This window comes from Monodon monoceros, unplaced genomic scaffold (genome assembly GCF_005190385.1).
Source record: "Monodon monoceros isolate NGI ecotype Baffin Bay Population unplaced genomic scaffold, NGI_Narwhal_1 Super_Scaffold_19, whole genome shotgun sequence".
In the NCBI taxonomy this organism is placed as follows: domain Eukaryota; kingdom Metazoa; phylum Chordata; class Mammalia; order Artiodactyla; family Monodontidae; genus Monodon; species Monodon monoceros.
The window spans coordinates 62,095,007-62,121,145 of NW_021703775.1; the positions used below are offsets into that span (position 1 = coordinate 62,095,007).

The window sequence follows — 26,139 nt, forward strand, 5'->3', positions numbered from 1 at the left end:
GCTGTCACAATTAGGTATCAGTTTCTGCTTCAGTTAGTAAGAACTGATTTTTCACTTCTTTGCCTTTTAGACTCACACAGGCCTTAGTGAAAGAGTTGAAGTTGGAGGTAAAAGAGGGGTTTTTTTACAAATACTAAATACTAAAAATTCGTAAGACTGCATCACAAGTTTCAATTCTACAACCTGTTAGATTAAAAGAAAACCCTACCTCAGATTTCTTATCTGACATAGCATCCCATTTTTGGGTCTCATATCTAGGGGTAAAGAAGGATGAGACTGCCTGACGGGAATGAGAAGGTGATTTACGGATATGATCACACACTAGGATGGTAGTGAAGAGCTTCCCAAATAGTTTTTATTGGATCATTCCTTCTGAGATTCAGGCTCATTTGAGCTAAAAGCCAAATACATCAATTTCCTGCTTAACAATTTCAGAGATTCTCTGTATCACCAAAGGAAGACATCTAAACCCAATCATGGCAGCAGGGCTCTTCTTTTTTTTTTATTTTTTTATTTTGCGATACGCGGGCCTCTCACTGTTGTGGCCTCTCCCGTTGCGGAGCACAGGCTCCGGACGCGCAGGCTCAGAGGCCATGGCTCACGGGCCCAGCCGCTCCGCGGCACGTGGGAACTTCCCGGACCGCGGCACGAACCCGCGTCCCCTGCACCGGCAGGCGGACCCTCAACCACTGTGCCACCAGGGAAGCCCAGCAGGGCTCTTCCTGATCTAGTTCCTGCTACCTATCCAGCCTGGTTCCCCACCATTGTGGTCTTGTTCCCTTCAGTTCCAGTCATACCCAACCCTTGGTCTGTTCTGAGCACACCATGCTCCCTCACACACATGTGGTTCTATACAGGCTCTTTCCTCTCCTCCTCCCAGCTCACCACCCCAACCCTACTATGTCAACCGAAGCATCTGCCTACGCTTCACCTCATCACTAAGGTCTTTCCTGATGACACCAGAGAAAAACTGATAGCTCCCACTTCTGCCACATAGTCTCAGAGCAATGTATTCATGTGCACCGCCAGCCCAGCACAGCCAGCATTCCACTATAATTGAGGGCACGTCTGACTTCTCTGAAAGGTCATGAGTGCCTGGAAGGGAGGAAACCTTGTCTTTGGGATCTTGCCTGTTTCAGCTGCCCAGCCCTAGAGCTTAACAAAATGCTAATCACATGGTGGGTACCCAGTACGTGTTTTTGAATGAACAAACGAACAAATGGAGCTTCTCACAAAACATTGCTTTTAAATTGTGGAGCCAGCTGAATGCCAAATTCCAGTTTGTCGTTTCCTTTCCAATTTCTTAATGTCGTCTTACCTTACCCTAAATTGACAGTCAATACAATATTAGTTATTTGCTTTTATTGAGTCTTTCTGAATGATTCAACTGAATTTTCATAAAAACAACTCTTTTTTTTTGATCAGCTTAAATACCATTTGATTTAATGATGTCATTTCCAGTCAGAAACAAAAGAATTGACCCTTGGAAGCCATATTATTCAGACATGGGAGGTATAATGTGTGGAATGAACTATCAGCTAGGAATATTCAGCATGCCATGGGCATCAGTCAGTGTATTTTTAAAGAGGAATGGAGGGAACTGGTTCATATGCAAATTCAGCTACATGGAGGTCATTTTAGAAAGCTTCTGCTGCAGACAGCTTAAAATCACATGGCAGAACTTTCCAGAGTCAAATGCTAAAGCTATTCAAAGCCACGTGATTCATTACTGACTGTAAGATGAGCCAAGATGTCTTCTTCCACTTAACTTAAATGACTTGATATGTCAAGTTCAGGTTATTCAAATATGCCTATTCATTCCTCAGGGCTCCATATATACTTCCTGAATCTGGAACATTCCACTAAATCAAGACAATATGTATCAAAACTGACTTCCTAAAGATAATTCCTTTTAATCCCCAATATTGGCCCATGAATATGTTTCTAATTAACTCTCTTGAGATGTAGCTCAGACTCAGACTAAGTTGACTTTTGAAACATCCTAGTGTATACTCTAATACTCAGTTACCACAATAAAACAATCAAAGGTCTAGATTTTGCACAGGATAAGAATCCGAGGCATGGAGCAAAAGTAAATTAAAACTACCATCATTAATCAGGACTAGAAAAATTTCCAAATCCCCCTGGCAAAGTTCCTAAATAAACCAAGTATCATCAGGGAAACTACCTGGGCATACGAAGAAGAATTTCAGAAACTTTTCCCTAGTATTCCTCCTGTTTCATTCTTCTTTCCTTTTATGGCCAGTCAGACAATGAAGTTAAGGAAAGTATATAAGGATATTTTAATTCAGCATTATAAGGCAATACAGTGATTGCTACTGATAAAAAAATGAAGTCTTTTCATAAACTACGATCATTTCTCTGTAATTTTTACAAGCTAAAACATTTTACCAAATTGATTTCAACATGAAGTGGTATAATTTATCACATATTTGATCCAAACAATAAGAAAAAGCCTATACATTACTTAGAGAGATATGCATCTATCAATACTTTCAGAGTTAATGCTGTTCTGGAAAAGGTAGTTGCCACAACTGAACTGGCAACTTGAAAAAGCTGAAGAAGGGGAAAGAAGACAGCATTTTACACCTTTTATATCTATTAATACATTCAATACCATCAGAGCTTGAACCCCAGCAACTTCAAATACATATTTTCACAAGCCATTTAGAGCAAAACATTTTCACTGCTTCACTTCTAAAATTCTATTCTCTTCATGGAACTTGACCACATGATTCACATTTTGTAGTCCATTACTTTTATCAGGAAAGAGACCCAACCAATAGATAATAATAATAATAATAATAATACTTCCTGGATGTGATACAAGTTTCAAGTCTAGCGTGTCAGAAGGTCCACGTACTGGGAGACTAGACACCTGAGTTCCACCTCGTAGGTCTGCCTCATACAGCTAAACAACCCTCAGCAGTTCAGTTCAGCTCTCTGAAACTTGGTTTTCTAATTGGTAAAACAATACCTCTAACTGATATAAATTTTTTTCCCAGTGCTAAACTTTTATGGTCCTATAATCTATTAAATATGAAAGAATACTGCTTAGGAGCCACAAACATTGGAGCCTCGCTTCACCATCCCGACACACGCACATCGACTGTAACCAAGTTCTACTGATTCTCTCTCTCTAGTATGTCTGTTTATTTCTTCCTTTCCATTCCCCAATGCCTTTGTCCAAGCTCAGGCTATTGTATCCTGCACAGACTATGGCAAAGCCGTTTTGATAGCCTCCCCACCTCCTTTCTTACTTCTCTCCAATATGTTCTCTCCATACCCTGGCTAGAATGTACTGTCTGACATGTATGCTTAATTAGCTCATTTCCCTATATCTACGGCTATCACCTAAAAAAAAAAAAAATCCTATTTTCTCAGTGGAATTTGGGTAATAAGCCCATGGGCTGCCTCATGGGGTTTGCAGTGAGCGTCAAAGGCCTGGCTCATGGTAACAGTACATTAAATGCCAGGTGCTACCAGTCTTACCTCCACCATGTCCTGCCTTGGGCATTTCAGACCACGAAATTGATCTACCTGCATCCTGAAACACACCACTCTCTCTCCCCTGAATCCAAGCCAATGCACATGGCATGCCTCTGGCTAGATTCTGGAAGAATTCCTCTTCCCTCTTCTTCAGTTGCTGGGCCTCAGCCCCCCTCCATGTACCCCCCTTCAGCGAGGCCTCCTGTGACCCTCCGTGAGGTTCAGGTGCTCCTGCCTTCCCTGCACCTGGAGTGCGCTGAGTAGGCGCCCAGTAAACGCCAGTGATTTGAAAGCACCTCAGTGGGGCCAACCCTTCAGCCTTCTGACAGAAGCCAGAAGACCCAAAGTTAAACTCTCTGGGTTTATACGGGGACCAAGTAAGAACGTTTTTCCCAATACAGCTTTGTATGTTCCTTTTTGTTCCAAATGACACCAAAATATGTACCATTCGAAGTGAAGTGATAGTTTTCAGCTAGCATTCCATGGTATTTTAGACTGCTTCCAATGCTTTTTCCACGAAATAGATAGCAGCAATCCTGGAAAGATTTTTCTGCTACCTTAGTCACAACCCTCAAATTGTCTTTAAAACTTTTCATATTACATCCAGAATACTTTAAAAGCCATATTTTGTATTCTTTCCGTCATTGTTAACGTACTGGCATATTTCCAGTGTTAAGTGATAAAGCTCTTAAAGCTTCCTATTTCTTAGGTCTAAAATGAACATTATCTCACTCTCTTTACCAAAGCCCTTCTCTTTTGTCTGTATCTGGCAGGCCTCTTCTGGATTCTCCTTACAAAATTCAATTAATTGCTAGCTTACATTGTTGTTCTTTTTTAAAAAAGCAAGAAAACTACAATAAAATTTCATAAATATTTCACTAATATTTCATTTTTGAATATGAAGTATCTATCATATCTCCCAGTATCTATCACTGGGAGAGAAAGGCTATATAATCTTTACGAGTGATTTATGATTAGATCTTCCAGCTGTTAGCACGCTGATCAACAGCCAAGCAGAGGAAAGATACTGAATCTTACTTGTCAAAAATACATGTACATGCCACGGAGCAACTAAGCCCGTGCACCACAACTACTGAAGCCCACGCACCTAGAGCCCGTGCTCTGCAACAGGAGAAGCCACCGCGATGAGAAGCCCGGGCACCGCAGCGAAGAGTAGCCCCCGCTCCCCGCAACTACAGAAAGCCCGTGCGCAGCAACGAAGACCCAATGCAGTCAATAAATAAATAAATAAAATTTAAAAAATAATAATAACAGCACCAATCCATAAAAGTTGGTGTTTAAAAAATATATATATGTGTGTAATCAATGGGGTCTAGATTAGGAAAGCTTAAACTTGATTTGAAGGCTAGAACAGAATTTCTGCTTTCACCATTAGCATAAAACCATAGAGTTCTTACTATTAAAATGGAAAATTCAAGTTTTCATAGTCCCGTACCCCAGGGAAAAAGGAAAAACCAGAGATTGATAGAATTTTCCAAGTAATTATTACATATATGATCACGATATCCAGTCAGAATTCCTAAAGCCAAGAAGAAAAATGATGATTAAGGAGGAACTCAGTTTGATTTTTAAGAGGTTATTTGGCCACTACCTTTATATAGGCTCACTTATTATGTATGAATCCACTGACACACATACAAACAAATGCAAGTCTACTAAACATTCACAATTGATAAATGTCATCCTCTATTTCTAGTACCTTAAATTCAACACTTCAGCCACAAAAGGTAGATAAGAAAGACACTACTGTGTCCCTTCAAATTTGCTTTTCTGAGCCAAACAAGTTATTTATATCTGGCTGTCACTCTATCCTAAAAATGATGAGTCTAACAAGTTCCTCACCATGTGTTTTTCAGGCTCTTGTAAGGCAATCAAAGAATGCTAGCAAGCATGATCACTTTTACCAAGTCACTCCATTCCCATCTGAAAGAAGCAACTCAAAAGCCATGAAGGATCCAGGACAAAAGAAAAAAAAAAGAATTCAATGAGAACTGTCTAGAAGTACAGAAGACATTATTCAGTAACTAACAAAATGATTCAAAATTTATAAAACTGATCATCAGTAAAGTTATCAACTGAATGTTTATTCCAAGGTGCAGACTCTTTAATATGCCCAACATAAGCCTGTTGAAAAGTTTCCACTTAATTTGTTAATAAATTAAAATATATTAACCCTTTACAGCTAATATATTTAATATATAAAAGTGATGGAAATAACATACCTATCTGAAAATGCTTTAATGCCACTCTTGACATTTATCCATATGAAAATATTTGTTTGCAGAAGGCAAGAACAATAAAGTTTCAATAAGGAAATGGCTACATGGCCTCTACACAAAGGAAAGGTACTAACAATTGTTGGACTTCTACTCTTTTACAGGGTACTATATTCACTATCCCAGCTACTCCTTCAAGCAACTCTGTGAATGACATAATTTTATACCAACTTATAGAAGAGTTAACAGATTCTGAGACATTTTGTTTTCTTCCCAAAATGGTAGAATCGATATTCAAAGTCTACCACGCTATCTATATCCACAGTATGCATATTGTCCCAGCAGATTTTAGAAAGGCCAGGAGGGGATGAAAAGGCCCAGTCATTATTGCTATGACCAGTGGGCTGCTGCAAACACCCATGGAAGCGGCAGCTGCAGCGTAGGTGCTATACTCTCTCCTCCTCTATCTTTAACAAAAACTACTTGTCTACCATGGCTCTTGCTGGGCCTGGAAAGAGACTCTGAATCCTTCTCAACACACTACACTGGTCAGTCACAGGTAGAGTTGGGTAAAATCTACTTTCCATTCCAAAGTACTGCAATCATCAATAATGAGACAGAATAGTTGCTACTAATCACAAGGGCCAAACACCTCGTTGACAGTGTGCTTGTCTACAATACGTAGTTATTCTCAACAGTGATCAAAAAGCCTATTTCTATAGTAGGTCAACCCAATGTACTGAATTCCCATACTTTTCAATTTACTTTACTAATCATTATTAGAGAAACAACGTAAAGATGTGGCGCCTCATCTGTAAAAGCTTAAAAGCTAGCTAGAGGAAACCAAACTTACACAGGCATTCAAGCTCTTGGGAGGGCCACCCAAGGATGCTGACACAATCAATCAAAATACTCCCTTGGAAGTAGTGTTGCCCTAACCACATGAATGACCCGCTCAAAAATAATTCCAAAGCACTTGGATTCCATTAATTTCAAGTTTCGCTATTCATCTACCAACAATTAAAAGGGGCCAGTCTCCTCAATACCCTAATAAATTTTCTCCATGTGGCTATAGAAATGGAAATTGTCCACAATAGTTATTTTTACAATTGGATTCAGTATTACAGTTCTCTGGATCGAGTACTTTACCTAAATCTGCTAGGCCTCTGTTTTCTAATTAGTAAGTGGGAATAATATACCTATTATTCTCAGGATGAAAAGAAATTTGATGTGAAAATATCTAAAACTATGATGGGTACAGTGAAGGTACTCAATAAACAGGAGTTTTCCTTTCCTTCCAGCTCTGGACCAGATCTTTCCCCATGGTTTTACTCTGGGAATTTTTCCTCAATAATCCATCCAGTTATCACACAGGAAACTAAAGTGGCCTAAATTGGACCAACCCATATTCCAAGAGGCAGAGTCAGTAAGCAGCATCAGTAGGGGCCTTCAAACAAGCACGACCACTGGTGTTCCTATTTTTAAAGGTATTATTTAAAGACTTGAATCATCAGACACGATAAGATACAGATAAGGAACAGAAATTCTTTAACAATAGAACTAGTGATGTTACTTTTAAAAGGTGCTGGACAGGAAGTGCTGGCAGTGGTGGCTTTTTTGATAACTCAAACTCAGCAACTTGGTTAAGTGGCAGCTGAACTGGCTGAGCCTTGATTTTACAGCAAGCACTCAAGTTTCAGAGGGACTATTATCATTAATTTAGCTGCAGCCTGGAGGGACCCATATTTTCTATTATTTTCTATAGGAATCCCTGAGTCACAGGGCCACAGCAGCAGCAGGCTGCTCCTCTCTGTGAAGACGAGCAGGGCTCAGTCAAGGCCAAGGGGAGGGAACCAATCTAAGTGCAGCTGTTGCTACTATGGCCGCAGCTCACCAGGCTGCAGCTTTGTTCCCTCACTCACAGAGGCACGCTCAGGGCCAGGATTAAGCAGACCCTAAGCCCCCTGCATTCCCATCTCATTGCATTCTTTCTGGCCACGAGACAAAGCAGCACAAGAGACATTTTCATTTCACCTTAAATGAGCTCTCCAAACAAATGCGTTTCCTGTCTCACTCTGTGATGTGCTAAACTAAAAATGTGTCATCATTCTGCAGAAAAGAGAAAAGGTACACGCTGTGTTTCTGCCATTTTGAAGAAGAGCAACCATCCTTTGTCTTCAGTTACCCAGCACTTAGGTGCGCTACGATGCATTTGAAGCATCAGGGTTACGGGCACCACCATACCTTTGTTATGACTCTACACTTCACCATGAATTCCTCTCTTTTCTCTCATTTTCTGTCGATTGAAAAAGACACTCTTAAGGGCTCGCTCAAATGCCACCTTCTCCAATAATAATGGCTTGGTCTCCCCGTCCAGAAAAAAAAAAAAAAAGAATCAGGGTTATAGAGTAGGAGAGAGAAAAGAAGAGGAGATAGGAAGGGAAGATGAATTGATTTCTGGTGTTTAAGAGTTACTGCCAGGGGACTTCAGTTTATATTTTAAATTCCAGGAAGTCGAAGTGTTCTGGGTAATACGTGTGAATCACTGGAAAGAAATCTTTCATTTTCTGGCTAGAAGGTCTCTCCTTTGATAACCACAATGTCCATGAATCATCGGTACTTTATTACTCGACTTTCCCTAAATGAGCTAAGAAAATGTCACTCAGGATCCCTCTAGGAATTAGCTAGGGAAAAGCGTCTCAGACCTGAGCTCATCTCAAATTTCCTCTCTCGGTTTCTTCTCTGGGTTAATTCCAGAAAGTGGTAAAGAACTGGGGCATCCAGTCTTTACCAAGCCCTGCAGAAGGTGCTATGGGCGGAGAGTAGCCTTCTGTGGCTGGGACTGGAGGACCCACCTGCCAATGCCCTGGGATGTTCCTTCTGCATGACTACTTGTATTTTTAATTCTTAATCCCTGGATATCTGAATTTGGTATTCTACACATCACTCTATCTAAAGTTTACACAGCATAGTCTACTCATTCTTTTGTTGAGCAAAGGTTCACAGTGATTGAGGAATACTGTCTTATTTATGTTTTTTTGAGTATGGTCAGTCTATCTTTGCCCAATTACCCAGTGACTCTCACCCTCACCTTATTTGGGTGGGAATGGGGTGGGGAGGGAGTGGCTGGAGCAGAATCCCTCTCGGATACTCCACTCTTGTACATTCAAGCTGAGTTAGAAATCGCCACACAGGGGCAATGGCCAACAAGAGGCCACTTTACGAAATCTCCAGATATAATAACCTTACAAAAACAATCTCATTTGGCAATGCAATGAGAATCACAAGGCAGGGTCTGAATCTGAGCTCTGCCACTAGCTGTGACCTTAAGGTCATCCCCTTCCCTCTCTGGGCCTCAATTTTCTGATGTGTAAAATGAAAAGGGTGAACGAGATGTTCTCTAAGCCACTCCCATTGCTAAGGGTCCGGCATTCACTTCACGAAACAAATCCCCACAGATTTCCAAGAAGTTATGACCCCTCATGAGCACAAGATTATTTGGCACAATCATACGATCATAAATTTTGACTTTTCAGAAACACACTAACGGTAAATAACACCTGTGAAATGTCAGTTTCCTTCCTTCCTTGTTTCAGCTCTTCATTTCCATACATGTATTAGCCACGTGATAATTCTATCTGCACTAATGACATCTTAAACAAACCCAAACAATAATTCTCTGGAATCTAACACCTTTGATGTTTGACTTACAAATTTTTCAGCATCTGTAATTTTAAAGTTAAATTATATATTTCAAAGTCCAAGTATTTCAGGAGGGAGGGAAATCAACGTGTGCTTTCCAGGCACGCCCTGAGTCCAAATTTTAAAAATCTGCTCTTTAGTCACCAATGGAGTGACTATCAACTGTGTAAAAATCTGCCATTTGCAGAACTGTGAAGTGTTTAAATTCTTCATGAAAACCCCAAATAGTAAATTAAATGGGATCAAAGTTCTTTGGATTCTCCTAAAGTTAAAGCTATATATAGGAGAAAATAATTTCTTTGTATTAGACTTGAAACTGCAGCTAAATGATGTAAGATTAAAGTACCAGGCAATGCCATTAATTTGTGATGTTTGGTCAATTTCAACGTACACAAGTTACTCAATATATATTGGTTACTTTTGTTAATGCCAATCTCTTATATGTTACAATATGTTTAAATATGTTCAGTGTTGTAGTTTAATGAATTGCATTTTGATGTAATCAAATGTATGTGGTATCATAATCAAGCAATTAATAAGAAAACTAACACCTGATTATATGGACATTGTTCTGATCATAAAGCATTTTTTTTAAAAAAAAAACATGCTCCATATTTAACCCTCACAACAACTCTATGGGTGGGTATTAATCCCTCCCGTTCTAGAGATGAGGAAAGTCAGATTCACACACGGATGTGACAGAGCTCAGGCCAAGACTGATGACTGAGTGAATGACTTGAGTCAGATGCAATTAATTGGAGTATTCTCAACCAGTGGTGACTTTGCCCACAGGAGCATTTGCCAACAACTGGAGACATTTTTAGTTGTCACAACTTGGGTGCAGGGTGGGGGTGGGAATGCTACTTGAATCTACTGTGTAGTAACCAGGATGCTGCTAAACATCCTACCATGCATAGGACAGTCCCTTGAAACAAAGAATTTTCCAGCCCAAATGGGAATAATGCTGAGGTTGATTGGGAGATGCAAATTAAGGTTCTAAATCCTAATTTCTCAGTATCAGGAATGTAAATGATTCAGCTTTTATAGCAGATGATTTGGTAAATGTCTGTTAAAATTAAATCAGAACATACCCTTTGATGCAGCAATTTTGCTTCTAATAATTTATTCTCAGATAATCACACATGTGTACTAAGAATTTATTATTCTCTGCAGTTTGGATGATAACAGAAAAAGTTGCAAAGGCAAATGCCGAACAATAACAGTCTAGTTACTATAGTGTATGCCAGCATGGAATATTATGCAGTCATCAAAAAGAACAAGGCAGATTTGTTGGTGCTGATATGAATTGCCAGGTGAGCAAAGCACAGTGAAATATACTAAAATATTCTGGCAGTTTCAAGGTTATATGCTCCCACACTCAAATTCAAGAAGAATACTCAAGAAATGGGTAAGAGTATTTGCCCCTACAAAAGAGAACTTCATTTTCACTCTAGAGTAGGCCTTCTTGTGTCTTTTAAGTTTTGTACCATGTATTACATAATCAAAAAAGCTAATTATACATATTTTTTTTAAAGTAGATGCCATACAAATCGACTGTTTAAAAAATCTGCCTTCAGGTCTTTTAACTAATTTTAGTATGAGTCAAAAGACTCAGAAAAAAGAGGAACATTAAAGTGGGGCAAAACTGAAGACTAATAAAGAGATTCTTGACATCGGTACATAGGAACTCTGCTGAGTTCTGGGAAAACCACAGTGAGAATAGTATCCTGGTAGTGCAAAAATAAGGACCTGGCAGAGAGCTCCTCATGACACGGGCTGCAAATAAACATCCCGACCTCTCTCCCGCTCCACCCGCCAATCTCCTGAAGGAAAAGGGAGCTCACTGATGCCTCTAGGGGTGCAGAGCAGGCTGGATTTCCAGCACAGGCAACCATTAAACTCTGCATTTTGACTGTTGCAGAACACTTGTGCATCTGGCTTTTTCTTTAATTCCACAGGAAGAAAAAAATTCAAGGAGCTGTTAATCCAAGTAAATTGAGATAACCCGGGGAATTGGCAAGAGATAAATGAACTCAAACATGTGTCAGATGGAAAAGCTACCTCTTCAATTACAATAAAAACTATGTTCCTTAAGTTTAAAATTAGGTTTTGACTTTATCTTCCCTGTAAGGTGATTTAAACCCTTACAGCTCCTATTTTTAATCCTCAACCACACATTTGTTATAGTTTGCAGGAGGGGTCCAGCACATTCTAAGGCATGCAGGCCTTCATTTCAGTGCTCACCACCAAAAAAAAAAAGAAAAAAAATTAGCTCTTTATAAACTGAGTGGCCGAACCCACAGCAACTCCATCCTTGCATCTCACTCCATACAAGCTGTGCTTCCTTCAGGCCACCATGGAGGCATTCTGTTTCTGGCCAAACTCTTCTCAGCACTCTGATCTAAATGACTAGGCAAGAAAACTACAGAGTTATTTGTAAGTTTGTCAAATGTTTCAGGCCTCCAGTACTCTGATCAAGCTTGTCAGGCCGACGACACATCACCACACAATATATTACTGAACTTGTATAAAATCATCCTTTGATTTAAAGTGGAAAGTGGAGCCAAAAAAGTACAAAAGGGAACACACTGTACATACTGGGAAATCACAGTAAATATTTTCAGAATAAAACATACTAAAGATAGCTTAATTCCATTTACACTTCTAAAATCATTCTCCTAAAAGGGCTTTATATTAGACAGGATAATAGCATTTTAGGGCTGTAAAAGATCTTGAACATTTACTCCTTAAACTCCTCCTTTTCCAGATGAAAAACTTAAGATTTAAAAATGAGTCTTGTCCAAATGGCAGGACCAGGACTAGAACTCAGGTCTCCCAGAAGATTCACAATTAATATCAACTATAGATAACACTGTAATTAAACACCTAACTTGCTAAGTGGAAATCCCAGTTTTTAAAAAATCTACCACAACAAACCAATTCAAAATTGGGCAAAGGACTAGAATAAATATTTCTCCAAAGAAGATATGCAAAAGGGTGATAAGCCCATGAGAAGAGGTTCAACATCATTAGTAATTAGGGAATCACAAATCAAAACCACAATGAGATGGACATATATACACTACCAAACGTAACATAGACAGCTATTGAGAAGCAGCCACATAGCACAGGGAGATCAGCTCGGTGCTTTGTGACCACCTAGAGGGGTGGGATAGGGAGGGTGAGAGGGAGGGAGACGTAAGAGGGAGGAGATATGGGAACATATGTATATATATAACTGATTCACTTTGTTATAAAGCAGAAACTGACACACCATTGTAAAGCAATTATACTCCAATAAAGATGTTAAAAAAAACAAAACAGTATTTAAGAATACTCATGGTAAATAAAAATTCGTAATGCCCCAAAATCTTACAGTTCAAATGAGAAAGTTTCTTCATCAATGCAACCGTTCCAAAAATTTACATGACACCACCAATAAAGAGTTGTAAAGATGAACAATACTTTACATGTTGTCAATAATCAAGTATAATTTTTATCAACCCTGGTAAAGAAAGGACTTAATTATGTTTCTCTGTAGAAAATGATATTGCAGAATTGTCACAAATCATGCAACCAAAATATAGGTTAAAAGGTATCACAGGGCTTCCTTGGTGGCGCAGTGGTTGAGAGTCCGCCTGCCAATGCAGGGGACACGGGTTCATTCCCCGGTCCGGTTCATGCCCCAGTCCGGGAAGATCCCACATGCCGCGGAGCGGCTGGGCCCGTGAGCCATGGCCGCTGAGCGGCTGGGCCCGTGAGCCATGGCCGCTGAGCCTGCGCGTCCGGAGCCTGTGCTCCGCAACGGGAGAGGCCACAACAGTGAGAGGTCCGCGTACCGCAAAAAAAACAACAAACAAAAACAAACAAACAAACAAACAAAAAGGTATCACAGAGGTGTGCTGAGCATTTAAATAATAAAAAATAGTGTGTTATTTTTCTGGAAAAAAAAACCCACAATGAGATACTACTTCACACCCACTAGGATCCTATTACCAAAGGGGGAAAAAAAAGGAAGTACTGGTGAGGACACAGAGAAATTAGAACCCTAGTGCGCTGCTGGTAGCAATGTGAAATGGAGCTGCCACTGTGGAAAACAGTTTAACAATTCCTCAAAAAGTAAACAGAATTACCATATGATCCAGCAATTCCATTTCTAGATATAGACCTCAAAGGAATGAAAGCCGGGCTTCCAACAGCGCTTGTACACCCGTGTTCATAGCAGTCTTTTTCACAGTAGATGGAAACAACTTAAATGTCCGCCAACAGATGAATGAATAAGCAAAAGGTATCATATACATAAAACGAAGAATTATTCAGCCTTAAAAAAGGAATTCTGACACACACCACAACATAGAGGAATCTTGAAAACATTACGCAAAGTGAAATAACCCAGACACAAAAAGACAAATGTTGTATGATTCCACTTATATGAAATACCTAGAATAGGCAAATTTATAGAGACAGAAAATAGAACAGAGGTTATCAGGGACCAAGGAGGGAGAGGGATGGGGAGTTATTGTTGAATGGGTACTGAGTCTCTGCAAAAATGAAAAGTTCTGGAAATGGATAGTGGTCACGGCTGTACATCATTGTCAATGTACTCAATGCCTCTGGAGTATACACTTAAGAATGGTTAAAATGGTAAATGTTATCTTTTACCACAACTAAAGAAAAGATACAACAGAAAAAAATCAGCCACGTGAATTATATGTTTGGAGTCTTATGAAGATAAGCAATAAAATATATCACCGCTATACTGACGGAATTAAGAACAGGCATTTCATTCAAGTGAAAAAGCACCAAAGAATCAACTGTGAAAATTCCAAGTTTCCCGGGCAAGATGACCAAAACATAACAGAAGGGCTTCCCTGGTAGCACAGTGGTTGGGAGCCCGCCTGCCGAGGCAGGGGACACGGGTTCGTGCCCCGGTCCGGGAGGCTCCCACAGGCCGCGGAGCGGCTGGGCCCGTGAGCCATGGCCGCTGAGCCTGCGCGTCCAGAGTCTGTGCTCCGCAGCGGGAGAGGCCACAGCAGTAAGAGGCCCGTGTACTGCAAAAAACAAACAAACAAACAAAAAACATAACAGAAAACTGCTGTAAGAGGTTATAGGCAGGTGAAGGCAATGTCTTTACTCGCTCTCTAGTGCTCCTGATCTGTCCAAAAGTGAGCTCTTGAAAAAAGTGATATATACTTCATTGTCTAGCTAACCTAGAGTGTTTTGGCCATGGAAGTTTTTCTTTTTTCAACAAGTTAAATAATATGTCAGACTTTTAATGCGTGGATAGCTTTTTCTTTCAAACTTGGCGACACGACCCTTCAAAAGGCATGTGTAAAGACGTTTGGGTTAGAAATAACAAACCTGTACCCTCCCAAGGTGCTGTGTTTATTTGAACATGTGATGATGCTATTGTTCAAATAAACACACTTGGCTTTCTTTCCTTTCCCAACAGCCATAGCACAGACACTTTGCAAACGGGTATCCACAGTAGCAATGGTTAGTGTTGAAAAGTGGTTTCTATTATACAATCACTTCTGAGATGTGCTTTTTTAAAAAAATGCCTCCTGTGCTAAGTGTTTTCCCATTTGTTATTTCTTCAGTTTCTAAAGAATCCTCATAATAAAGGCCAATCAATCCTACTTGTTGAGTCATCCTGAGATATCCCAAACCATCTCGATCCTTGCACCCTCTAAAATCCAACGAGATCTCATATAAACAGTCAAATGCAAATCAAGCCTACAGAAGGCAGGGTCCAGTTTATTAGGGAACACACGTATGAGGAGGGCTGAAAGAGCTGTCAGTTTGAGGCCCAGAATCATCACAAACAGAATACATTTGTGTCAAAATGCTGGAGGTTTTACCTAGAGAACTACCTGGAGATTTAAGAGGGAGGGTTGTCCAGGGACCCGGACAAAACTACCAGGGTGTGGGTCCAAGATGTTGTCCAATGGGGAAAAAGGTGATGCTTACAGCAGAGCTTCTTAACTTTGGCACTGCTGACGTTTGGGGCCAATAGTTCTTCATTGTGGGGACTGTCCTATGCACTGCAGGCTACTTAGTGGCATCTCTGGTCTCTACACACTACATGACAGGATACGTCCCCCTCCCAGTTTGGACAACCAAAATGTCTCGTAACCCTGTCAGATGTCTCTCCTGGGAAGCCAAACTTCTGCTGGTGGAGAACCATTAGACAAACTCAACTTTCTCCTTCCTATCTGCATTATGGGTGCGAACCAGATATTTCAGAGGAAGAAAGGAAACTGAGGGAGCCCCCAGCTAAGGCTCTGCCTGCTGGATGTACCTAAAATAAGAGGATCTCAGAGACAAAGACACAGAACCCATGTGTCAGTAGATGACACTTGAAAGAGGAAGAGGCCACACTGAAGGAAATACGGCGGGCTTTTGGTGGCACAAAGAAAGGGGAGTTTCGGCTCTACTGTCCCAACTAATAAATTCATGTTGACCATTGTCCATTAATTCAACTTCTCTACAGTGTTGAAAGTGCTCTCAAGCACCATGATCATAAGTCAAAATCCAGGCACTGTGGATAGGAAAGTTCAGAATAGAGATCTTACGTTATCAGAAAGGACAATGGCTTATGACAGGTTTAGTCAACTTGATATCATTCAAATGTATTTTCTCTTAAAGACTAGCCTAAAATACTTTCAAAATGCTTAATGCTGGGCTTCCCTGGTGGCGCAGTGGTTGAGAGTCCACCTGCTGATGCAGGGGACACGGGTTCAAGCCCTGGTCTGGGAAGATCCCACGTGCCGCGGAGCAACTAGGCCCGTGAGCCACAACTGCTGAGCCTCCGCGTCTGGAGCCTGTGCTCCGCAACAAGAGAGGCCGCGATAGTGAGAGGCCCGTGCACCGCGATGAAGAGTGGCCCCCGCTTGCCACAACTAGAGAAAGCCCTCGTACAGAAACGAAGACCCAACACAGCCATAAATAAATTAATTAATTAATAAACTCCTACCCCCATCTTAAATAAATAAATAAAAATTTTAAAAAAATGCTTAATGCTCCTAATGATTGTCCCACCTCCCCACCATAAACATTTTTACACAGGTGAATCCACTCCTCCGTCCAGAGGCTTCATTAAGTCACCGCCAATCTCTAACAAAATGGACAATTGGCTACAATTCTGCTTCTGTGAGCGATGAAAACTCCCATTCGAAATGATCAAAAAGGACAAAAATGGCACACCCAGTGGGGACATGCAGAGCAAGACAGGCTGTAAAGACACCGGAGGCCTCCAACTTGAGCCCTGTCCACAGCTGCCTGGGATATGTCAGTTTGACTCAGCACTGACTTCTCATAAAGGCTTGTTATTTGTGAATGAAGATGAAAGGAACCATTCACCAGCCACCACCAAATGTTAGGTTTTCTTGTCTTAGATTTTGTCTTGAGGGAGGAGAGAACAGGACCTGATTTAAATCAGACCCTGACTTAGCCGCTGTGATTGCTGCATACCCAAATATTCAAACTCAGCCACCACTGGAGATCAGATTTCAAATAACCAGCTAAAATAGAGCCCAGAACTCTTGAATCCTAACCCAATTTCTAGGATAGACTATTAGGCAAATTGGGCACTATTAGTCCCTGGTGCAGTATGTTTCTAAGAGTTAATTTCCTTAAATGAGATCCCTCAGAATGCTAAGGTTTTCAAGTAACTGCCAGGTAAAAAGAAGAAATACTTCTTCTGGCAGAAAAAGGTCTATAATATGATGGAGTTTGACAGAAGGGAAATGATAATTACTGTATGAACAGCACAGTCAGGAGTCTTTTACCAAATAAGGTTATGATTTCTGCAATGAGTGTATTTCAATGAAAGAATATTTTCAGCCTGAAGAGCCTAGCTTCTTTTCCAAAAATGGTAGAATAAATTTTGTTTAATACTAATGCATCTATTTATCAAGTACACAACTTTGGCATGAACATTATTTTTTTCTTTTCCATACAGCATGATGGTTTTCCGGGCACATTATAGGACTCTCAGATGTTTCTAATTACCCTGTGTGTACACCCAATAAAACAGCTGGCTTAAGATGTTACTAATACCACAAGAAGATCCAAAGGACTCATAAATCACCCTTCCTTTAGAAAGGGACAATGCAGTGGCAAAAAGTGACATATTTTAATCTTGCTAAATAGACTTAAGTATGTTCTAGTGCACTTTCCTAATTTGCCAGGAAAAGGGCAGTGGTCTGCTTTCCTCACTGCAAAGGATTTTAATGTCAAGTTTCCCTTTTACCTCTTCTAGGGAAAATTTGATGAAAATCAGGCTGAGTTTTTGTACTAGGAAAGCTTAGAAAGTCCCCATAATCCAGAACAAATTTTTATTGAATCTGATGGGCATCTGAAGTTTGGTCTCAGAGTGAAGAAATCTCTCATTACTGCATAAAGTTCTTTCTTTTTTTCCACCAAATCTTACAAAAAGCCAACATTGCAGTCATGCCAGTTTTTCAGTAATTATTGCATGAGTCTAAATTCAAGATAATGGAGTCAAGCAGTAAGCCATTCCTTAAACCCATACCCTTCAACTCAACAGAAAATTGAGTTTTAATAAGTGCATCAGTGAGAGCATTACATTAAATTGGCAATAGAAAGGCATCTGGCTCATCTCACTTTCTTTGTGATATAACTTTGGGAAATAAATCACAAACAAACTTCCTCACTAACTTCATCCTTCCCCATTTGGTAGTTATTTTATTTTCCTGGACTGCATAGGCTGAAGAGGACTGTGTGGCTGCCCTCAAAAACATTTTCACGTCATCTGTGATGTTAGTTCCAAGAGGTTTTTCCAACAATATACAAATTCATTATTCCTCCTCCACTTGGAAAAATTATATATACCTGAATATGACAAGCTGGTACAAATGTTCGACTTTTAGGCAACAGATACAAAACTGAGCCCAACTCGTAAGCCAATAAATGCTGCAGGTATGTACTATATCACATAAATATGACTTCAATATCTATTTTAAGTCCAGCAGCATCTTTAATTTGACTCCAACCTAGGAGTCCAGAGGTAAATGACACAAACGACGGCCAAGTGAACAGCACAAAGTAGGATCAAATGTTATAATCCTCCATCTCTGGGGATGCCCCATCTCTTCAAGATGATTACTTTTCCTCCTGACCATAGCTTTTGGTTCCAAAGCTTGCTACATTGTTTAAATGCTCTCACCCTTGCCAGCAGGCTTGGCAACATGCAAGAGCTTCCTGGGTAAGCAAATGAACCCCTCAAGGAGGTGGTACATGATCCGAGGCAGAGGTGGGCACAGTGCTAGTAGGTTGTCTCTGCCATGTGATGATGGTAACTGACAATACTTTGTGGGTAGTCTAACCCACCCAGAGCAAGCCTACATGTAAGTAAAGAGCCTTCTGTGCACTAGTGGAGTTGGTACTAGTAGAGCGCCAACATGGAGGAGTAAGAAACAGCCTCCTGTGTCCTTGATGCTACTGTGCTATAGGGATCAGTAAACAAAGGAACCACCGTCTCCGTGTGACACAGGTAGCACACCCTATCCAAGAAAGGGAAGTACTCTCCCCCAGTTCACAGGAGGTAGGGTTTGCTAATTAAGAGCAGGATTGGTTATTTTCAGAAGTAGAGAAAGATATTCAAGGCGATCCAAGGGACCCACATACACCACCAGCCTGCTGCTTCTCGTGAGCCCCAGAACAGCTCTACAGGAAGGTCAAGGCATTATCGGATTCATTTTACCAGCATGGAATCAAAGAGGTTCAATCACCAGCCCAGGGTCTTGGGACCAGTCAGTAATACACCTGAGCTAGACCACCGAGTGTCAATTGGCATGGTAATGACTAGAGGCAAAATAGGAAAAAAAAAAAAAAAAAAAATAGCACAGACAGAAGTGTTTGAAATGGAACTTGAGGTTGTTCCTTAAAAGACTGTCAGTATTTAGAGAGACACAGCATGGGGAGCAGGAACGCCGTGCAGTGGGAAACTGTACTAAAGGTATGGAAATCTAACTGCACTTTGCCCTGAGTAGAAAGAACACTGCAGTCAGTGTTAAAAATGTAAAATCCAAACTCCAAGCACAGTGTTACAAAGGTGCCCTTTTTCACGCATCTTGCAGATACTGGAATGCGTTCTTTCCTGTGACCCCAAGCCCTGTAGAGACTTCTCAGATGATTACTCTGCTCCCGCGACTTCAGTTGCCCAAGAAGTCACAAAGAAGCTGTGCTGCGTAGGTGTGTACATGCCACCCTCACATGGGCACCTGCAGAGACAATGTACTCTGTCAACCAGAATGAGTTAAGCATCTCCCAAGTGAGGCACTACACCAGCGCTGGGGATAACAATGTGAAGCGGACAGGGCCCTGTCCCCAGTCTGGAGCTCAGTGGAAGAAACAGGCATGGCAACAAGTAAGGGAAGTGAGGCCCTGTAGCCTGAGTGGTGCTTGGCTGACTCTTGCAGAAGCAGTGGGTGATGCCCAGGCAGACTGGGCGCGGGAGCACACCCCCCCAGGCAGAGGCATCAGTGTGAACAGAGGCACAGAAGGCTTGGAGCACTGGGGGACCTTGGCACCCCTAGAGGCTCAGTTTGGCAGAAGCAGAGAGAAAGGGGCACAGCCAGGGAGCCAGGCGGCAGCTGATCCTGGAGGGGCCCCGTGTGCTATGCTAAGCAGTCTGGAGTTTTCCAAAGATCATTCCACATGCTCAAGCTGACAGACTAGGAAAGAACACATGCTTTGTGACATTGTGTTGCAGACTCCAAGGAATTTTGAAAGGTCATTTATCCTAGGCTAGCCTAGCAAGACTCCTTTAAGAAGTCCCATCCACCCCCATGATACAGGCCAGACATAGCTTAAAAGCAGCAATCGATCACACATGACTTTCTCACAGAGCCAGCAGACTGCTGAACCCTCTTTTACCTAAGGTTTTTTTTTTAAACTGTTCTGACTACAGACATACTTTCTATACTACCCACTCTGATGCCCCTCACTTTCCCGGCTTCAGAAATCTTCATCTTCGATCAGATGAAGATTCCTGAAGCCGGGAAAGTGAGGGGCATCAGAAGATTTCTCCCAATTTTGGCTTTTAGGGTCAACCTACTGCTCTCCCTTGGTCCGACCAACCCCTGGAACTACCTTTCCATGAAGCTCCCTTCCACTCACTACCCTCCCCCTAACATACACACACACGCGCGCGCGCGCGCGCGCGCACCCGCGCCCTCATAAACAGAACGGATTTTATTTCCCTTACTTAAAAGCTCCAGCCCAAAATCATGTCATCTGTCTTATACAAAATAATGTTGAAGAAAGAAGTGACACAGCTTTTTTGGTAATTTGTTTCTACATCTAAGACCCTATCCTTTTTTTTTTATTATAAATAACCAAGATTCCTTGTGCAATAATTCCAGGACCATTTTTCCACCCAGGGGACAAGATTTGCTTGGCTCTATCCTCTGTACGTGAGGCTCTTTATCTAAAGCTATTATTAAATGTGACTCCCTGATACCATACACATCACTAAAACCTAACCCAAAATGACATTTGGAAGAGTATGAATAAATGCTTCTCACACCAGCCTTTGGAGAGGCTCTACAGTTGAAATAAAATAACAAACACAGTCACAGAGTTAGATTATTAAGTGTGTGATGTTCCCTCCACGAGCTCATCACTCACACTTCATTTAAGTCTCTGCTTACGTAGCATCTAACCAGAGAGCCCTTCCTAACATGCCCGAAATAGTGATCCATACCTCCCACCAACACTCCCCATGATCTCCCCTCTCTCAACTTTTTATTTCTTCATGACATCTATCACTACCTGACATTATATCATATATAATGTTTCTGACAGTATATTTTTGATAGTATACATCTGACAGTAATGTACACCCTTTTGTAGTTTTTAAAAATTTTGGTCGAATACATGTGATGTAAAATTTACCATCTTAACCATTTCTAGGTGTACAGTTCAGTAGCGTTAAGTATTATATATTCATATACTGTCTCGAATGTTACCTTCAAAACTGAAATTCGGTATTCACGAAATAATTCCTTATTTCCCCCCTTCCACCAACACCAGCAACTACCATTCTCTTTCTCTAAGAATCTGACTATTCTAGATATTTCATAAGTGGAATCACAGTATTTGTCTTCTCGTGACTGGCTCATTTCACTCAACGTAATGTCCTAAAGGTTCATATATTATTGATATATAGCCACGTGTTTTTAATATAGCAGGAGAGCAAGGACTTTGCCTATTTTATTCATTGCCATATATTCCTAAAGCTTAAACCAATCCCTGGCACATAGTAGCTGCTCAGTAAGTATATGTTAGATGAATAACGTTCCCAATACCTGCCTTTTAAGGGTGCTTCACAACTTAAATAAAGGCAGTGCTCTACATTATGACATTTACTCAGTATTAGAAGATAATTTTATGAGGCTAAATATATTTTGGAGTAGTTGCACAAGTTCGTAAGCACTCTAACTTGCCCAAATGAAAGGCAACCATCTTCTTAGTACTGTATTGGCTAATCTTTAAAAAACATAAAACCTGTACAATGTGTTAAGGGGAAAATATATGCACCAGTTCAAAGAGTGACATGTTGCCTTTCATTGGTTTCTGTGCTGGATAAACACCAAGGGATCCAAACAATGATAAGAAGGTGAAGGGCTCAGTGTCTGAACTAAGCCGCTCCCCAAAAAGTCTCAATGCTTCTGCCGACTGAGCAGTGATGTTGGTTTATTTAATGCCTCATTGAGAGTGAATTTTTTTCAATCCTTATGAGGAGAACCTACCTAATGAGTGTAGCATCAAGGACGCTTCCATTCCACCCCAAAACACTGTAGTATTGAGTTGGCTTTCTGACATACATGGGGAGATTCCCAGTGTAGGGCAGCAAAGGAACCTCACAATAGGTGAAAGCAGCTAGAGGTTGTCATCATTACTATGGGCTGTTCAGAGCTTATTTAGACTATTAGATCACTAGTTTCCTGCCTAAAAAACTGAGAAACCTTCCCTCTCTCTTTTTCAGAATGATAAATATCAATGTCCCCTTTTCAGAGAACTTCTTTAGTAAGTTCTGAAAGAGTAAAAGCCAAATTCCTAAGCTTGAAATTCAAGGTGCTCCACAGCCGTGCCCCAGCCTACCTTCCCAGACTTGCCATCCAGGATCACTGCCCTTCATGCTTTCACCAGTAAATGCAACTCCTCTCAATTTCCACAAACCACCTGTGCCTGCATGTCTCCATGCCTCATTCAAATGGGTAAATTCTTCCTTCCCTTATCAACTTTACCTCTCCCTTCCCATCCATCTTTATTTTGGAACGTATCGTTGTGTCAAGTTGCACTGCCCCCATCAGTCTGCCGTCAGACAACCTACTACTATGAGCCAACATGTTTAGCAGCTGGGGAGAGCACAAAGAACTGAACAGAAAAGTCACATGCCATCCCTTCTCTCTCAAAGTATTCTTCCTCAGCTAGAAGTGGAATCTCCTCTTCTGAGGTCCTGCTATGAGCTTTCCACCTTAAATGAGGGTTATTTACATACACTCCTCATCTCCTCCTCAAAGCATAAGCTCTTCGAGGGCAGCTTTACGATTTTCTTGTCCTGGAAAATCTAGCACAATGTTGTCTACATAATCACTTAACACATGGTCATAGCAGGCAACACAGGAAGAGAAGAGGTTTTTAGACTCTGGAATAAGAAAACCTGACTTAAAGTCACCTTTGATCAAACCACTAAAGCCTTGGTACTCACATCTATAAAATACGGATACTACCATTTACCTCTCTCAGGGGAAGCAAGCACCAAATGAAATACCATGGGATCATAGTTTTTAAATTCTCAAATACTTTTTATCAGTATTCAATTGGTGCTAATGGAACATGAGTCCCTCATAACTCCTCAGAGAAAGCAGCATCCCATTAACCAAATGTGTTAGCTTTGCAATTGTGATTGCCTTTCAATCTCTCTCTCTACAAGTAAGATATGCCAAGCAACAGTATTATTTTATTTGAAATATTCTACTTGTGGCAACAGAGAATTCCTATGTTTTTCTTATTAGAGAAAACTTATAACTCCATAAGCAACAACTTAAAAGTCCCAGGAGGTCATCTTCATTATACCCCCATGAAATGCAAAGAAGCCATTAAAACCGGGGATATGTTTCCATTTTGTAAAAAGGCAAAGGCAGGAAAGTGCAAGGAGGCAAAGGTCAGAATGCCACAACATAAGTGGTATTTAGAGTTTGCTTTACAGAAAATTCCCCTTAATGTAAATATTCTGTTATACCATGTCAGTATCACATTCACAAAAATGAGTTTCTCTTAGAATCTCAGAGTACTTCCCTTGGACATCATCTTCATTCAGGCCTCGCTTTTAGAGTCACATTGAGTAGAAGTTAAGGTTATTTCTCCCACTGAATTCCCAGGAAAAGAGAGTACATGCTTACTTGTCGCAAGAAATGCACCTGCCTCTCACATCTGACCAGCCCAGACTCATAGTCACCATAGACCAGAAAGAAAAAACAGGAGCAGCACAAAAAAGGGAGGAAGGAACCTATGTCACCCCTGTGCCTACTGAACCCACCACCTACCTATTATCACCTGCATTGTGTGGACGAGTGACCTGAACCTGGAAAGGACAGTGAGCCAGGTAAGCACGACCAATGGATATGAAGAAGCCAGCATTCGAACCCAGGGCTGTTTGACTCCCGGTTGCTAATTCTCTTTTATACCATCTGGCCTTCCCAGAAAACCCAACTCCCTCAGGTTCTTCCCTTACTCGTCCCTCCTACACATCACAGTCAGACCCCAGAGAGTTAAAGAGGACACAAGGAGACCTGGGCTCTAGTCCCAGCTAACTGAATTGCTGTGTAATGAAGGGAGACTCACTTAAGTCAGTGTACCTCTGTTTCCTTGTCCAAAAAAATGGTGACAATAATATCCATTCTACCTCTTTCAAAATAACTGGACATCACCATGGAAATGTTAAAAATTATTTCTGCTCTTCTGATCATCAAAATGGATTATTTAATTAAGGTGGTTAATTAAATGAAATCTACATGGTTTTCCCTGTATTATTTTGACTCCTTGGGGCAGGGGTCAGCAAATGCTGGCACTAGCGTCAAACTCAGGCCACTGACTGTTTTTGTAATGCAGCCACACCCTTCCCGTACCTACCATCTCTGGCTGTTGTCACGATACCACACGGGGTTGAGTGCTTGTGACGCACACTGTATGGGCTGCAAAGTCTAAAATATTTACTATCTGGCCCCTTAAAGTTTACCAGTCCCCACCTTTTAGTAGCCTTAAATATCAGAGGCTAAAGAGTAGCTGACAAGTTACAATACATTTTGAATTGTCCTCAAACTACTATTTTCCATGTAACACATCTTATTTGTCAAAAGATTTAACATATTGTAAATACAGTGAGAAAAAATCAATTAGAAAACCACTTCCTGTAAGTAATAACATTATATTAAACCAGTAAATCCCCAGAAGATATCTTGCATGCCTAAAAATGAATTTTGAAATTCTCTGTATTTCTAGAGAATCATAATCTCTAAATTCTACAAAATTACCATCTTCAGTAAAATAATTTTTAAAACTTGTCTGTCAGATTACCCTATATTCGAAGTACAGAAGAGAAATAGCTCAGGATATAAATGAAACGATTCCCATGATTTCCAATGTGAAACTATTCACTACTATGCCCTCTCCCTGTTACTCTTATTTTTTTAAATTAAGCTGCTTTGCCAATCCTTTTGTGGCAGAGTTTTAGTGCCAGTTTTGAGATTTTTTGGTAAATACTTGTGTCCCATTTTGTATCTTGAATAGGCTGTGTGTATCCTGTTCCTAAACATTTGCTCTAATGCCAGAGAGGAAAGTGTGCAGCATGTTTTAACAAGAAGACTTCCTCTGCTCCTCAAAGCCTTCAAATATTTAGTTTCGAAGTGAATACACTGTAAGCCAAAAAATTACCACCCACCCAATTGCTCTGTCATTCCTACTGTAAAGGTTTATGAAAAATGCCAAAAGGAAGAGGAGCAGACATTATCGATGATGACGGACGAAGAAAAGCAATGAGAGTAAGGAAGGCAAACAAGGAAAGTAAAAATGGGAATAAGCCATTTAGCCCATAATAATCTAATTGGGAATTGCTTTTTCTCTTCCTTGTCTACAGCCCTGTGAAACAGCTGAAAAACAATTTGGCTTATTACTGATAAAAAGTCCTAGGATTTTAGAGATGGACTGAATTTTAGACATCACTAAATATAAGCCACTTATTTTACGGATGAGAAACACTAAGGTCCAGAAATATTAACTGTCGCACCCTGTGGATTAGCTAGTTACTGGCAGGACCAGGACCAGAATCTAGTTTCCTGATCATCAGTTTAACACACTTCCCATTAGACTCAGCTCTCTGTCCTGCTAAAGCATAATGTGCCCTTTGGCACCTAACAGTTAACTTCTTTTTAAAAAAATGCCTGAAGTACCCCTATCATAGCCAGGAAATTAACAATACCCCTTTAAATAGTATCTATGGGCACATGTTTTTTCCAAGTATAGACTATCGAGAGCAGTGCTTTGACCTCAACAGAAACCGGAGTCACAGTAAAACAGTGGGATAATCAAAGAGCTAATAAGGACTTCAAACTGCCTCCTTGTATTTTGTCTTGATGGAAATCAGTTTGAAACAGACACC

General features: G+C 40.7%; 1 protein-coding gene across 7 annotated transcripts in view; it reads right to left on the minus strand.

Annotated features, from left to right (window-relative positions):
- The window catches only part of LTBP1 (latent transforming growth factor beta binding protein 1), a 423,359-nt gene that overhangs the window by 224,211 nt on the left and 173,009 nt on the right, over nt 1–26,139 (minus strand). The window lies entirely within an intron of this gene.